The following is a 13051-nucleotide window of genomic DNA, read 5'->3' as shown; positions in this document are numbered from 1 at the left end:
AGAACTCCTATGTTGTTGACTATTTGTTATAAACTCTAAAAATTAGTATGCAGTTTCTTTGGGGGAGAGGGTTGTTGTTGTTGTTAAACTCTTGGTACAATTCAGAACAAGTTTTTCTTTCTATAGTGGGGGAAATCTCTAGAAATACTGAGTCACTGATTATAAAATACCAGGACAACTATACTCACTCAAAGTTAGAGCAATCTTTCTATCTTTAGTCAGACCAGGATTCCAAAAGTGAAAACTTGTTTTTTTATAACCAATTACTACATCAACCAACAAGCAAGTAAAAAGACGCAAGGTGAGTAGTTTAATGAAGAAACTTTAGCCTTGGAACTTTTCGCACTAAAACTGAGCACTAAGTTAACTAAGTTTGCCCCAAAGTTGCTGTGATAGCTGATCTCCAGCTTGCCAAGATCTCAGAGGCCCGCTTGTGTAGAAGGGTAAGTCACTTGCACACAAGTGGCCCTAAAGTGTCAGAGGTGGGACCTCAGACCCAGTGACAGTGCTCTTCCCCACTAAACATCTCCTTGGATCAACCAACTGGTGCTCTCTGAGGAGGTATTGTCAGTTGTTACACTCTACTGGCCAAGGAAAATGGAATTCTGCTTAATGTAACTATTCTCATTTCCACCCTGAAAAAGACTGTAAGTATAGAAGGTGATCTGAATGCAATGTACTTACATACAATTCTAAAATACTGCTAATCTATTAAAATTTTCAAGTTAAAATCCTGAAACTCCCATGAAAAGAGTATTGAATTTGGAGTCTGAGGGTTGGAATTCCCAATGAAAATGGCAGTATTGGGGAATAAAGTCTCCAGATTAGGGGATGCAAGGACTCATTTGTGCCCTTTATTGCCTAATTCGGTACAAAGTCCCTTAACTTGTCTCTCCCATAAAACAAGGGGACTGGCCTCTAAGGTCCTTTCCAGATCTTCATCTATGACTCTGCAGTCATGTCAGATCCTGGGAGAGGAACAATTCGAAGGGTTCACTGGGAGAAACCATGGAAGCCATGTGCAAAGCAAAAAACCTACTGCCCTTGTAATCAGAGGACCTGGATTCAAGTCTGGAATCAGCCATTAAGTGTGTGACTACAGGCAAATCTCTTCCTCTTTCCTCTGTAAAATGAGGGGGCCTCAAATACATTTCGGAATCAAAAGTTCAGAGTTCAAAATGCCATCTCAGTTACAGCCTAACCTTGGGCAAGTTCAATCTCTGTGGGCCTCATAAAGGCTTTGGCCAAGATGAGTCTTCCAGCTCTAAGTCCATGAGTCTTTATAGTTATCACATTCTAAGAGGCTACCTTCAGACAAGCCACTCAAGAAACAAAAATCAGCTGGTTTCATACTCAAAGAATCACAGAGGTAGGGCTGGAAAGCACCTTAGGGGTCACTGAACCCACCTCACTCCCCACCTCAAAGACAGGGAAATTGAGACATTGTGATTTTCCCAAAATTACATGCAGGGGTAAGGTTTCAGAGCTGTGATTCAAACCCAAGACCCAGAACGTTATTAAGCACCTAGTATATGTCTGTTGCCTGAGAAACCAAGCAAACACACAACATCTGCTGCTTTTGGGGAGCTTCCATGGGGTGGGTGTATAATCCTTAAGAGACAACAGTAAGAGATTAAAGGAAGGGGAGAGGGTCGGAGTCTCTCTCTGGCTGGGACACTGGGCAGAGTTCATTCAAAGTGTCAAGGAAGCGCGTTAAGGATCTTTTCTCACCAAGGGTACAGGGGGTAGCAGGGATCTCGGTGTGGAAGCTGGATGAGGAAGCACCAGGGAGAGCATCAGCTCAGTGGGAAGTCAAGAGGATTAAGGGAGGTCAAGGGGAAGGGGTCAAGCAAGACAGGAGGTTTAGGTACAGGTCAGGATGGGGTCAAGGGGAAGGGGTCAAGCAAGGCAGGAGTTTAGGCAGAGGTCAGGGGTAGGGTCAAGGAAGGTCAAGGGTAGGGGTCAAACAAGGCAGGAGGTTTAGGCAAGGGTAGGGAAGATAAGTGGGGTCAAAAAAGAACAGGGGAGATAGGGGTCAAGGGAGGTCAAGGGGAAGGGGTCAAGCAAGACAGGAGTTTAGGCAGAGGTCAGGGGAGCACAAGTGGGGTCAAAGGAGGTCGGGGAGGTCAAGGGAAAGACTGCGGAAGGCAGGGGTCAAGGAAAGGGGAGTCGGAGGGGGCGGGGGCTCGAGGAGGACGGGGCGGGCGGATGGGGGGCGCTCGCACCTCCACGGCTCCCGGCTCGGCCCCGCCCCCCGGCCCAGGCACGCGCCACGCCCCGTCCCAGCCCCGCCCCCGGCCCCGCCTGCCCCGGCAGCCGTTAGTCACGGCTGGGCCCTGGGGCCTCGGCCCCCGCGCGCCCCCCTCACCAGAGCAGCGCCCCGATCCCGGGGGATCTCCGTCGCAGCGGCTCCGGCCCGCCCTCCTCCTCGACCCTTCCTCCTCCTCCTCCGGCGGCTCCCCCCGCCCTCCCGCTACCAGGGTTCCCCGCAAGCCATCGTCCCCGCTCCGCTGACTGACAGACAAGCCGGCCGAGGAGCCGCCACGGCCGCGAGCCGCTCTGACAGGCACGACCAGGAACCCGTCGCCGGGCAGCCAACCACCGCCGCTTCACGGAGGCCCGACCTATCGCCTTCCAGGGGGCGGGACCAGAACAACTTCTAGGCCTATAGGGGCGTCCCACCGTTGGGTTTGGGGGCGGGGCCTGGAGGAGAAGCGGGAGGCGCTGGGGTAGAGCGCGAGCTGGGGGCGTGGTCTTTCCCTGGGGGCGGGGCCAGGCTGGAGAGCGAGGAAGTGATTGACAGCTGGATCTGATGGGATGGAGAGGAAGGTGAAGTTGTTTAAATCCTGAGCCGGGCCCCCTGCGTGGAGGAGGGCGGCTTTGCGAGCTCAAATTCACCTTAATCCCCAGGGAAACAAATGAGTCTTCTAATCCCTCGATCAGGAGACTTAATCCCCAGCACTGCCCTTCTCAAGGATTTAATTCAGGCTTTCGATCTGACCAATATAAAATTCCCAAAGGAAGTAAAGTCTGGAAATTGACAGGTGGTCCAGTTCCCACGACTGGGTGCAGGGCAAAAGGCGCAGGACCTGGGGGTCAGGAAGGAGACCAGGCTGAAATCCCCCCGGGGCCGGCTCTGGGATAGACCCGTTTAACTTCTCTGCGCCTCGATTTCCTCATCTGTGCAAGGAGTTGGTGGGAAGGATACAGAACATCCCGTAAGAGCAATTAGCAAGCCCTGAAGTGCTTTGGAAATGTCGGTTATTACTGATTCGGTCTCTTGGCTTAACCAGCAGAAAATAGTACAGACTCCTAAGAGCAGCTGTTCCCAGCCTCCACGGGCCCTAGACCCCATCTTCTGATGTTGGGCAAGCGCACACTGCTGAGGATTTCTCTTCTTGGCATCGAACCTGCGATGTGAGAAGGAACTCCCCGGGAGATGCAAATGAGCGCAAGCTTTGCAGCCTGGAGGCTCAGAAAGCCGCCTCCGGGGCTCTCGACAAAGAGCTCGAGCAAGGCTTGTCAAAGGTCCAGCCGCCAAATCAACAACTGATCACGAGGAACTTACCGGTGCCGACGCTAGGCTAAGCACTTGGGAAACAAAGGGGAGGGGGAGGGGCAAACCAGCCTGCCCTCAAATAGCTCACTATCCAAGTGCAAGTAACCACGTACATCTGAAAACATACACCGAGTGAACTAGAGGGACTCTCAGGGGAAGGGACCAGCACTGAGGGGTCCTGGAAAGTCTTCTTGCGGAGGGTGGGATTGTAGCTGAGCCTTGAAAAAAGCCGGGAGCAAGGGTCAGGAGGAAGAGCTTTCCAGAAATGGGTGACAGATGGTGAAAAGGCTCTAAACTGGGAGAGGTGATGTGAAGGAAGAGATGCAAACAGGCCAGTGGGGCTGGCTCATGCAGTGCCTGGAGGCCAGTCAAGTGTGAGAAGAGTGGAAATGCCGGAAGGGGGCAGATTGAAGAGGCTTGAGACACCAAACAGAGCTTTTTACAAGGTATCCTGAGGCCCACAGGGAGCCTCTGGAGTTTACTGAGTGAAGGGTTGATATGGTCAGACCTTCACTTTAAGAAAATCACCTTGGCAGCTGAGTGGGCAATAGACAGTAGTGGGCAGAGAGGAGGCGAAGACCGGTCAGCACACCATTGCAGTGGCCCAAAACGGGAAGTTATGAGGGCTTGTACTGGAGTGGAGGCGGTGTCCCAAGAGAGAAGGACCAATAGAGGGGAGATGTTTCAAAGGCAAATTGACAGAATTGGGCAACAGACTGGATGCGGGGACAGTGAGAATTCAAGGATGGCCCCTTGGCTGATGGGGAAGGTGGTGGTACCCTGAACGTCCAAAAGAAAGTTCAAAAGAAAAGAGGGTTGGGGAGATACCGACTTCAGTTTTGGACGTGTCTATGGGACATTCAGTGTGAGATGCCCAATAGGCAATTGCTGGTGAGGTAAGACTGGAGGTCAGGATATAATTTTCCTGAAAAAGAGTAAGACCATAACCAGTGTAATGAGTTACAAAATCGTCTATTCAGAGATAGAAGACAGCTTAGTAAATTAGGGCTTGTCACCGCATCGGTGGGAATGAGGGCTTTCTGGATTTGAAGAGTTTAAAAAATGAAACTTGATAAATTTCTCCTACTCATAGACACATAGAGATGCAAGACTGAAGGTTAAGAGAGAGTTTAGGGCTGGACAAATAGATCTGAGAATCAAATGTATAGATGTGATCATTGAATACATGGGAGCCCATGAGATCACCAAGAAAGATAACAGATAGTGAGAAAAGGATCCTGGACAGAGCCTTGCGGAATACCCAAGATTGGCACGTTCAGCCTGGAAGAAGATCCAGCAAAGGAGACTGAGGGGGAGAAAAACCAGGAAAGCACAGTGTCACAAAATCTATAGAAAGAGAGTATTGAGGAGAAGAAGGAATCCACAGTTCGAAGAAGCCAGGTCCTCCTGTCTCCAAGGCCATCTGGCGATCTGCTACCCTTCACTGTCTCTCTCCAGACGTTGTTCATGGGATCCCTTGACTTGGTCAAGGCTACACCGTTACATGATACGGTGACTTGTTCGAGGCCACACCATTAGCTTCACCCCTTTGGGTACAAGGAGGAGAGGACTTCAGTGTTCTGTAAAGCTGATGGAAGCAGATCTTTCACAATTCATAATTTGTTAAATCAACCTGAAAAAGGAGACACTTGATCCTGTTTTTGTCTCACTTAGTAGGATCAAAGATTTGTACTAAGAAAAGTACTTAGAGATCATCTAACGTCTCATTTTACAGATGAAGGAATTGAATTCTGGGAATGAAAAGCGACACTCCTTGGACTTTGGAAACTTTGAAATATTCTATAAATGTAATTCCTGATGCTTTTGTTATTGGATAGATGTGAGTGGTAGTGATCAGAGAACATTAGAGAGATCCAGGAAGCCTCCATCCTGTGATAAGCAGAAAGCCAGGCCAGGTCAAGCGAGAATTTATGGGGTAACCAGAATTCGGGGGTTAGATGTTCGTTTGGAGCACTGGTCCTTTTGTATACAGTCCCTCAATGCTGACATACGTGTGTGTTGTTTACCCCATTAGAAAGTGGTTTTTTTTAAGAGCCAGGACAGTTTCACTTCTGTATTTGGATCCTCAACCCTTACTTAGCAAGGTACCAGCTTAAGGTACTTAAGCAAGGGCTTAAGAAATACTTTTCAAATGATTCATTGGTTTTTTCCTCAAATATTTTCTTTGTGGGATGAACAGGGTCACAGAGGTCTAAGCCTGGGCCTAGCATTATAGATAACCCCTAATCTTGAACCAAATGAATTTCTCCCTTGAGAACATTCCCAAAGCCAATTAGGATTACCATGGCTGAAAGAAGGGACAAGTATTTGCAGGCTGGTAGGCTAGTCACATAGAGGGGCTGGGAAGGACTCAGATGTCTTTTCAACATCATTAACATACTCGTCTAGTGGCCCTGGAAGCAGGACCAGCTTGGGTTCCAATGTATATGTAGTATATACACACGCGGACTGGTTTATGTGTGACAGATAGATAGACAGATATGTTCTATGTATAAAGGATACAGAGCTGCAAGGTACCTCAAAGGTCATCTAGTGCAAACCCCACCCCCACCCACCCCTATTTCAGAGATGAGGATACTGAAGCCCAGAGAATGTAAGTGATTTGAGGCAGTGTGGCTCAGTGGATATGGCACTGGACAGGGAGTCAGGACAACTGGATTCATCTGTATCAGACATTACTTCATAGCTCTGGGCCTCAGTTTCCTCATCTGTTTAATGAGGGACTCAATGTCCTCTAAAGTCACTTCTGGCTCTAAATCTGTGTTCTATGATCATAGCTCAGGTGAGTACTAAGTTCCAGGAAGGCGACTGAAAACCATCTCCTCTGACTCTAAAATCAGTATGCTACCTACTTTTCAACAGGTGTGTATTTGGTCTTACATTCTTTTACTCAACAAATATGTGGCCTGTGCGTATAAGAAAATTACTTGTCGTGATGCTAGATGTAAATTAATGAATGTTTTATCTTTCATGCTTACAGTGGTTGTGCACCTGGTGGGATTTGTGTGGCCTATGATGATTTTTACTGAAGGGAAGATGTAAAATGAGGCCTGTCGGATGGAAGGGACTCCACTTGCCAGTGTCAGGTCTGAGAACCATTCCCAGGGCAGAAATCTCAGGAGACACGCACTGGGGCACAGGAGATGTTTCATCACAGAAGGCAACAGAAAGATCAGAGGGCCAGGTGCAAAGGCATAGGTGAAAGGGGGCCTCTGGGCCCTAGCAGCCTTGGCGGTCTGTCAGAGCTGGGAGCCAAAGCTGTCCTTCTCCACCAGGCCTGTTGGGATGCAAGGACACAAGAGCTCTCCCCATCCGTGCGAGGGAAGCTGAGAAGGACCGGGTGCTTGAAGGTGACAAGTACAGTGGAAAGAGAGCCGTTTCAAGAGCAGAAGGAAGAAGGGAAAGCCAGGGACAAGGACTCTGGAGGACGTGGGCCTGCAGCCGCAGGGCCACACGCTGGATGGAGGGCTAGACCGAGGTCGGCAAGACTTGAGTTTGAACCCGCTTTGGATGCTGGGACGCCACCTCGCTGGGATTCAGTTTCCTTAAATGAAAAATGGTAACAATAGCACCCACCTCATAGGTTTGTTATGAGGACCAAATGGTATAATATAAGGGAAGTGTTTCCGCTGACTAGAAAGAGCCACACGAAGGCTAGCTATGACTGCGGTTGTTGCAGTTATTCTGCATCTTAAAGGAAGCCAGGCACTTTAAGAGCCAGAGGCGGGGTGGGAGAGCTTCCCAGGCATGAGAACAGCCAGGGCAAAAGCATGGAATGTCTTCTTGAGAAAGAGCAAGAAAGCAGGTAGGGGTGGATGTTAGAGTGAATACAGAAGAGCAGAATGGAAAAAGGATGGAAATGTGGGAATGGGGCAGGTTGGGAAGAGTGGTAAATGCCCTAAAGAGGAGGTTACGTTTGATCTTGGAGGCTGCAGGGAGCCGCTGGACCTAATTAAGGAAGGGAGTGACATGGTCAGACCCATGATTTAGGAGCTGAGTGGACAATGAACTGTAATGTGAATGAATTGAGGCAGGGAGACCAATTGGAAGGCTATTAGCATAGTTTGGGTGAGAGGACCTGAACTCAATAGAGATCTCCAGCACATTGCACCATATTTACAGCTCCCAAGGACTTTAGAGATTGCGAAGGTGAACCTCCTCATTTTATAGATGAGGAGACAGAAGCGCAGAGAAAGGAAGTGACTTGTTTATATAATGGAAGGAAGGAAACAAGCGTGTATTAATTTTTTTAAATTTATTTATCTATTTTTAACATTCCTTTTTCAAAATTTTGTCTTCCAAATTCTCTCCCTCCAGGCTCTCCCCCACCAACTGAGAAGGCAAGCAGTGTGATATTAATTATACGTGTGAAATCATGCAGAACATATTTGCATATTAGCCATGTCACAAGAAAAAAGCACGAAAAATAAAGTAAAAAAATTCTACTTCCATCTGCACTCAGACTCCATCAGTTCTCTCTCTGGAGGCGGATTGCATTTTTCATCATGGGTCCTTTGGAATTGTCTTGCGTCATTGTCTTGATCGGAGTAGCCAAGTCTTTCACAATTGATCATTGTTACAATAGTGTTCTTGCTGAGTACAATGTTCTCCTGGTTCTGCTCACTTCACTTTACATCAGTTCATATAAGGTTTCGCAGATTTTTCTGAAACCATCCTGCTCGTCATTTGTGAAAGCACAATATTCCATCACCTTCATATACCACACCTTCTTCCACTATTCCCCAGTTGATGGGCATCCCCCTCGGTTTTTAATTCTTTGCCCCCACAAAAAAAAGAGAGGTTATAAATATTCTTATACGTAGAAGTCCTTTTCCTTTTTCTTTGATCTCTTTGAGATACAGACCTAGTAGTGGTGTTGCTAGGTCAAAGGGTATGCACGGTTTTATAACCCTTTGGGCATAGTTCCAAATTGCTCTCCAGAATGGTTGGATCAGTTCACAACTCCACCAACAATGCCCTAGTGTTCCAATTTTCCACATATTGTCCAACACTTATCATTTTTCTTTTCTGCCATGTTAGCCAGTCTTATAGGTGTAAGGTAGTACCTTAGAGTTGTTTTAATTTGCATTTTTCTAATCAGTAGTAATTTAGAGCATTTTTTCATGAGACTATTGATAGTTTTTATTTCTTCTTCTGAAAATTACCTGTTCATATTCTTTGGCCATGTATCAGTTGAGAAATGGCTCTTATTTTTATAAATTTGGCTCAGTTCCCTATATATTTGAGGGATGAGGCCTTTATCAGAGAAACTTGCTGTGAAATTTTTTTCTCAGTTTCTTGCTTTGCTTCTAATTTTGACTGCATTGGTTTTGTTTGTCGGTGTGTTTGTTTGGCTGCATTGGTTTTTAATTTCGTGTAATCAAAATTACCTATTTTAGTTCCCATGAATCTCTCTATTTCTTATTTAGTCATAAATTCATTCCTTGTCCTTAGATCTGACAGATAATTTTTCCATGCTCAACTAATTTATTTATCATCTTTTATGTCTAAATCATGTATACATTTTAATCTTATCTTGGTCTATGGTCTGAGAGGTTGATCTATACCTAATTTCTGCCAAAATGCTCTCCAGTTTTCCCAGCAAGTTTTCTCAAATGGTGAATTCTTGTTCCAAAGGCTTGGATGTTTGGGTTTATCAAACATGAGATTACTATGGACATTTATTACTGTGTATTGTGTACCTAATCTATTCCACTTATCCACCATTCTATCACTTTAACAATACCAGATTGTTTTCATGATTACTGCTTTGTAATATCGTTTGAAATCTGGCACTGCTAGGCCACCTTCTTTCTCATTTTTTTTTTCACTGATTACCTTGATATTCTTGACCTTTCGCTATTCCAGATGAATTTTGTTATTGTTTTTTCTAGCTCTATAAATTAATTCTTTGGTGCTTTGATTAGTACGGCACCGAATAAGTAAATTAATTTAGGTAGCCTTGTCGTTTTTATTATATTGGCCCAGCCTACACATAAGCAATTGATATTTCTCCAGTTGTTTAGATCTGACTTTATTTGTGTGAAAAGTGCTTTGTAATTGTGTTCATATGGTCCCTGGGTTTGTCTTCATAGGCAAATTCCCAAGTATCTTTTACTGTCTGCAGTTAATTTAAATAGAATTTCTCATTCTATTTCTTCCTCCAGATACTACAGAGAAATTGGTATTATATAGAAATGCTGATGATTTATGTGGGTTTATTTTACATTCTTTAACTTTACTAAAATTGTTAGTTGTTTCAACTAGCTTTTTAGTTGATTCTCTAGAGTTCTCTATGAAAAATCACCACATCATCTGTAAAAAATAATAGTTTTGTTCCCTCATTGTCTATTCTTGTTCCTTCCAATTTCTTTTTCTTATCGTATTGCTGTTGCTAGAGTTTCTAATACAATACTGAATAGTAGTGGTGATGAAGGACATCCTTGTTTCACTCCTGACCTTATGGGAAGGGTGCTATTTTATCCCCATTACAGAAAATACTTGATGATGGTGTTAGACTGATATTGCTTATCATTTTAAGAAAGGCCCCTTTCATTCTTATGTTTTCTAGTGTTTTTAATAGGAATGGGTATTGAATTTTGTCAAGAGCTTTTTCTCTACCCATTGATATAATCATATGATTTTTGTTGTTTTTGTTATTTATATGGTCCTGATAGTTTTTCTAATATTGAACCAGCCCTGCATCCCTGATATAAACCTTATCTGGTCATAGCATATGATCTTTGTAATATACTGCTGTAATCTCCTTGCTAACATTTTATTGAAAATTTTTGCATCAATATTCAGTAAGGAAATTGACCTATAGTTTTCTTTATCTGTTTTTGCTCACCCTGGTTTAGGTATCAAAACCATATTTGTGTCAGAGGAATTTGGTAGGATTCTTTCTTTGTCTATTTTTCCAAATAGTTTATATAGTATTGGAATTAGTTGTTCTTTAAATGTTTTGTAGAATTCACTTGTAAATCCATCTGGTTCTGGGGGTTTTTTTCTTAGGGAGCTCATTGATGGCTTATTCGATTTTTATTTCTAAGAAAGGGTTATTCAAGTATTCTATTTCCTCTTCTGTTAATCTGTGCAATTTATATTTTTGTAAATATTTATCCATTTCACTTAGATTGTCAGTTTTTCTGGCATATAATATGTTAAAATAGCTTTTAATAATTGCTTTAATTTTGTCTTCATTGGTGGTACATTCACCCTTTTCATTTTTGACACTGGTAATTTGGTTGTCTTTTTTCTTTTAAATCAAATTAACCAATGGCTTATCTATTTTATTGTTTCCCCCTCATAAAACCAGCTCCTAGTTTTAATAATTAGTTCAATGAATTTTTTTCTCTCAATTTTATTAGTCTCTTCTTTGATGATCAGAATTTCTATTTTAATATTTAATTGGGAATTTTTAATTTGTTCTTTTTCTAGTTTTTTTAGTTGTGTGTCCAATTCATTGATCTATTCTTTCTCTTTTTTTATTGATGTGTACATTTATATATATATATATTTTTTTTTTCCTCTCTGTCTATATATATATATTTTCCCCTGAGTACTACTTTGGCTGCATCCCGCAAATTTTATAATGTTGTCTCATTGTTATCATTATCTTTACTGAAATATTGTTTCTATGATGTGTTCTTTGGCCCACTCATTCTTAAAGATTGAATTATATAGTTTACAATTCATATTTAATCAATGCTTCTACAACCCTTTATTGAATGTAATTTTTATTGAATTATGGTCAGAAAAGAGTTTATTTAACATTTCTGATTTTGTGCATTTGTTTGTGAGATTTTTATGCCCTAATACACAGTCAATTTTTTTTTAAAGACGCCATGTACAGCTGAGAAAAGGTATTTTTTTCTATTCCCATTCAGTTTTCTCCAGAGGTCTATCATATCTAACCTTTCTAAAATTCTTTTTATCTTCTCACCTTCTTTCCTATTTATTTTATGGTTAGATGTATCAAACTCTGAGACTGGAAAGTTGAGGTCCTCTGCTAGTATAGTTTTACTTTCATTTTACTCCTATAACTCATTTAAAATTCTCCAGAAGAATTTGTATGCTATGCCATTTGGTGTGTGCATATTTGGTATTGATATTATTTCAGCATCTGTGGTACCTTTTAGCAAAATATAGTTTCCTTTATTATCTCTTTTAACTAGATCTATTTTTGCTTTTGCTTTGTCTGAAATTATGATTGCTACCCCTGCCTTTCTTATTTCTGCTGAAGCATAATGGAGTTTGCTCCAGCTTCTTGTTTTAACTCTGCATATGTGTCTTTCTGCTTCAAATGTGACTCTTACAAACAACATCTTGTTGGATGCCGGTTTCTCATCCATTCTGCTCTCTGCTTCCGTTTTGTAGATGACTTCTTTCCATTCACATTCATACTTATAATTACTAACTGTATGCTTGCCTCCAACTCATTTTCTTGTTTATTCTCCTCTTTCTTTTTTACTCTGTCCCTCCCATAAAATCTGTTTTGTTTCTTATCACTACTTCCCTTAATCTGTTCTCCCTCTTACCACCTCTCTTGTCTCTTATCCCCTTCCCCTCCTGCTTCCCTGTTGGGTAAGATAGGTTTCTATTACCTATTTATTGTGTATACATATTTTCCCTCTTTGAACCAATTCAGATGAGAGTGAGGTTCAAGCATTGCCCCACATTTTCCATTATATTATACAAGCTCTTCCTTATTCTTCTCTTTTATGTGAGACAATTTTCCCCATTCTTTCTCTTCCTTCCTCCTCCCAATACATCCCTCTTTATCACCCTTCCAATTTGTTTTTGAGATCAGATTGACTTATACTTGTGCCCTCTTTCTTTGTAGACTTTTTCTAACTGCTCTAACAATAAAAAAATGTTCTTAGGAGTTACATGTATCATCTTCCCATACAGGAATGTAAATAGTTTAACTTTATTGAATCCCTTATGATATCTTTCATATTTTTTTATGTTTCTCTTAAGTTATATATTGAAAGATAGATTTTCTATTCATGTCTGTTCTTTTCATCAGGAATGCTTGAAAGTCCTCCATTTCACTAAATATCCATTTTTCCGCTGAAGTATTATACTCAGTTTTGCTGGGCAGGTTATTCTTTTTTTTTGTTTTGTTTTGTTTTTTTTGTTTAGGCGATTGGGGTTAAGTGACTTGCCCAGGGTCACACAGCTAGTAAGTGTTAAGTGTTTGGTCTGAGGCCAGATTTGAACTCAGGTCCTCCTCACTTCAGGGCCGATGCTGTATCCACTGCGCCACCTACCTGCCCCCTTGGGCAGGTCATTCTCAATTGTAATCCTAGCCCCTTTGCCTTCTGGAACATCATATTCCAAGCCCTCTGTTCATTTAATGGAGAGCTGCTAAATCTTGTGTTATCCTTACTATGGGTCCATGGTATTTGAATGGTTTGTTTCTGGTTGTTTTCAGCATTTTCTCTTTGACTTGGGAGCTCTGGAATT

At 42.8% G+C, this 13051-nt stretch overlaps 1 protein-coding gene across 3 annotated transcripts in view; it reads right to left on the bottom strand.

Moving 5' to 3' along the window:
- LOC114050462 (hyccin-like) overlaps nucleotides 1-2450 on the bottom strand; it is a 114483-nt gene extending 112033 nt beyond the window's left edge. For 2 of the 3 annotated variants that reach the window (XM_027872176.1, XM_027872177.1), the window contains exon 1: nucleotides 2369-2449. The gene's annotated coding sequence lies outside the window, so the exon portion shown is untranslated. Of the gene's footprint in view, nucleotides 1-2368 lie in introns of all 3 variants that reach the window. The other variant, XM_027872178.1, reaches the window with a different exon arrangement.
- Between the last annotated feature and the right edge of the window lie 10601 nt (nucleotides 2451-13051).

The sequence above is a fragment of the Vombatus ursinus genome, unplaced genomic scaffold (genome assembly GCF_900497805.2).
Source record: "Vombatus ursinus unplaced genomic scaffold, bare-nosed wombat genome assembly UNPS02014799.1, whole genome shotgun sequence".
NCBI lineage: Eukaryota > Metazoa > Chordata > Mammalia > Diprotodontia > Vombatidae > Vombatus > Vombatus ursinus.
Note: the sequence above shows the minus strand (reverse complement) of the source record. Positions and strands in the feature narration are given on the sequence as shown.